The following is a 4,046-nucleotide window of genomic DNA, read 5'->3' as shown; positions in this document are numbered from 1 at the left end:
AGTGCAGGGCACCTGCCAGCAGGCCCCCACTCATGTCCCACTGATGTCCCCCTGCACCCCTACCCCCCAGCAGTGCAGGGCACCTGCCAGCAGGCCCCCACTCATGTCCCACGCATGTCCCCCTGCACCCCCACCCCCAGCAGTGCAGGGCACCTGCCAGCAGGCCCCCACTCATGTCCCCCTGCACCCCCACCCCCAGCAGTGCAGGGCACCAGCCAGCAGACACCCACTCATGTCCCACTCATGTCCCCCTGCACCCCCACCCCCCAGCAGTGCAGGGAACCTGCCAGCAGCCCCCCACTCATGTCCCACTCATGTCCCCCTGCACTCCCACCCCTCAGCAGTGCCGGGCACCTGCCAGCAGGCCCCACTCATGTCCCACTCATGTCCCCCTGCACCCCCACCCCCCAGCAGTTCAGGTTACCTGCCAGCAGGCCACCACTCATGTCCCCCTGCACCCCCACCCCCCAGCAGTGCAGGGCACCTGCCAGCAGGCCCCCACTCATGTCCCCCTCATGTCCCCCTGCACCCCCACCCCCAGAAGTGCAGGGCACCTGCCAGCAGGCCCCCACTCATGTCCCACTCATGTCCCCCTGCACCCCCACCCCCAGCAGTGCACGGCACCTTCCAGCAGGCCCCCACTCATGTCCCACTCATGCCCCTCTGCACCCCCACCCCCCAGGAGTGCAGGGCAACTGCCAGCAGGCCCCCACTCATGTCCCCCTGCACCCCCACCCCCCAGCAGTGCAGGGCACCTGCCAGCAGGCCCCCACTCATGTCCCACTGATGTCCCCCTGCACCCCCATCCCCAGCAGTGCAGGGCAACTGCCAGCAGGCCCCCACTCATGTCCCACGCATGCCCCCCTGCACCCCCACCCCCCAGCAGTGCAGCACACTTGCCAGAAGGCCCACACTCATGTCCCACTCATGTCCCCCTGCACCCCCACCCCCCAGCAGTACAGGGCACCTGCCAGCAGGCCCCACTCATGTCCTCCTGCACCCCTACCCCCAGCAGTGCAGGTCACCTGCCAGCAGGCCCCCACTCATGTCCCCCTGCACCCCCACCCCCCAGCAGTGCAGGGCACCTGCCAGCAGGCCCCCACACATGTCCCCTTGCACCACCACCCTCCAGCAGTGCAGGACAGCTGCCAGCAGGCCCCCATTCATGTCCCACTCATGTCCCCCTGTACCCCCACCCCCCAGCAGTGCAAGGCACCTGCCAGCAGGCCCCCACTCATGTTGCCTTGCACCCCCACCCCCCAGCAGTGCAGGGTACCTGCCAGCAGGCCCCCACTCATGTCCCCCTGCACCCCCACCCCCCAGCAGTGCAGGGCGCCTGCCAGCAGGCCCCCACTCATGTCCCCCTGCACCCCCAGCAGTGCAGGGCACCTGCCAGCAGGCCCCCACTCATGTCCCACTCATGTCCCCCTGCACCCCCACCACCAGCAGTGCAGGGCACCTGCCAGCAGCCCCCCACTCATGTCCCACTCATGTCCCCCTGCATCCCCACCCCAGCAGTGCAGGGCACCTGCCAGCATGCCCCCACCCATGTCCCCCTGCACCCCTACCCCCCAGCAGTGCAGGGTACCTGCCAGAAGGCCCCCACTCATGTCCCCTTGAACCCCCACCCCACAACAGTACAGGGCACCTGCCAGCAGGCCCCCACTCATGTCCCACTCATGTCCCCCTGCACCCTCAGCCCCCAGCAGTGCAGGGCACCTGCCAGCAGGCCCCCACTCATGTCCCCCTGCACCCCCACCCCCCAGCAGTGCAGAGCACCTGCCAGCAGGCCCCCACTCATGTCCCCCTGCACCCCCACCCCTCAACAGTGCAGGGCACCTGCCAGCAGGCCCCCACTCATGTCCAACTCATGTCCCCCTGCACCCCCACCCCCCAGCAGTGCAGGGCACCTGCCAGCAGGCCCCCAATCATGTCCCACTCATGTCCCCCTGCACCTCCACCCCCAGCAGTGCAGGGCACCTGCCAGCAGGCCCCCACTCATTTCCCACTCATGTCCCCCTGCACCCCCACGCCCAGCAGTGTAGGGCACCTGCCAGCAGGCCCCCACTCATGTCCCCCTGCACCCCCACCCCCAGCAGTGCAGGGTACCTACCAGCAGGCCACCACCCATGTCCCACTCATGTCCCCCTGCACCCCCACCCCCAGCAGTGCAGGGCACCTGCCAGCAGGCCCCCACTCATGTCTCCCTGCACCCCCACCCCCACCAGTGCAGGGCACCTGCCAGCAGGCCCCCACTCATGTCCCATTCATGTCCCCCTGCACCCCCACCCCCCAGCAGTGCAGGGCACCTGCCAGCACGCCTCCACTCATGTCCCCCTGCACCCCCACCCCCCAGCAGGGCAGGGCACCTGCCAGCAGGCCCCCATTCATGTCCCACTCATGTCCCCCTGCACCCCCACCCCCCAGCAGTGCAAGGCACCTGCCAGCAGGCCCCCACTCATGTCGCCTTGCACCCCCACCCCCCAGCAGTGCAGGGCACCTGCCAGCAGGCCCCCACTCATGTCCCCCTGTATCCCCACCCCCCAGCAGTGCAGGGCACCTGCCAGCAGGCCCCCACTCATGTACCCCCTGCACCCCCACCCCCCAGCAGTGCAGGGCACCTGCCAGCAGGCCCCCACTCATATCCCACTCATGTCCCCCTGCACCCCTACCCCCAGCAGTGCAGGGCACCTGCCAGCAGCCCCCCACTCATGTCCCACTCATGTCCCCCTGCATCCCCACCCCCAGCAGTGCAGGGCACCTGCCAGCATGCCCCACTCATGTCCCCCTGCACCCCCAGCCGCCAGCAGTGCAGGGTACCTGCCAGAAGGCACCCACTCATGTCCCCTTGCACCCCCACCCCCCAGCAGTGCAGGGTACCTGCCAGCAGGCCCCCACTCATGTCCCACTCATGTCCCCCTGCACCCTCACCCCCCAGCAGTGCAGGGCACCTGCCAGCAGGCCCCCACTCATGTCCCCATGCACCCCACCCCCCAGCAGTGCAGAGCACCTGCCAGCAGGCCCCCACTCATGTCCCACTCATGTCCCCCTGCACCCTCACCCCCCAGCAGTGCAGGGCACCTGCCAGCAGGCCCCCACTCATGTCCCCCTGCACCCCCACCCCCCAGCAGTGCAGGGCACCTGCCAGCAGGCCCCCACTCATGTCCCCCTGCACCCCCACCCCCCAGCAGTGCAGAGCACCTGCCAGCAGGCCCCCACTCATGTCCCCCTGCACCCCCACCCCCCAGCAGTTCAGGGTGCCTGCCAGCAGGCCACCACCCATGTCCCACTCATGTCCCCTGCACCCCCACCCCCCAGCAGTACAGGGCACCCTGCCAGCAGGCCCCCACTCATGTCCCCCTTCACCCCCACCCCCCAGCAGGGCAGGGCACCTGCCAGCACGCCCCCACTCATGTCCCACTCATGTCCCCCTGCAGCCCCACCCCCCAGCAGGGCAGGGAACCTGCCAGCAGGCCCCCACTTATGTCCCACTCATGTCCCCCTGCACCAACAACACCCAGCAGTGCAGGGTACCTGCCAGCAGGCCCCCATTCATGTCCCCCTGCACCCCCACCTCCCAGCATTGCAGGGCACCTGCCAGCAGGCCCCCACTTATGTCCCACTCATGTCCTCCTGCACCCCCACCCCCCAGCAGTGCAGGGCACCTGCCAGCAGGCCCCCACTCATGTCCCCCTGCACCCCCACCCCCCAGCAGTGCAGGGCACCAGCCAGCAGGCACCCACTCATGTCCCACTCATGTCCCCCGGCACCCCCACCCCCCAGAAGTGCAGGGAACCTGCCAGCAGGCCCCCACTCATGTCCCACTCATGTCCCCCTGCACTCCCACCCCCCAGAAGTGCAGGGCACCTGCCAGCAGGCCCCACTCATGTCCCACTCATGTCCCCCTGCACCCCCACCCCCAGCTTTGCAGGGCACCTGCCAGCAGGCCCCCACTCATGTCCCACTCATGTCCCCCTGCACACCCAGCCCCCAGCAGTGCAAGGCACCTGCCAGCAGGCCCCCACTCATGTCCCCCTGCACCCCCA

This window comes from Ambystoma mexicanum, chromosome 1q (genome assembly GCF_040938575.1).
Source record: "Ambystoma mexicanum isolate Mex_15411 chromosome 1q, UKY_AmexF1_1, whole genome shotgun sequence".
Lineage (NCBI taxonomy): Eukaryota > Metazoa > Chordata > Amphibia > Caudata > Ambystomatidae > Ambystoma > Ambystoma mexicanum.
Note: the sequence above shows the minus strand (reverse complement) of the source record.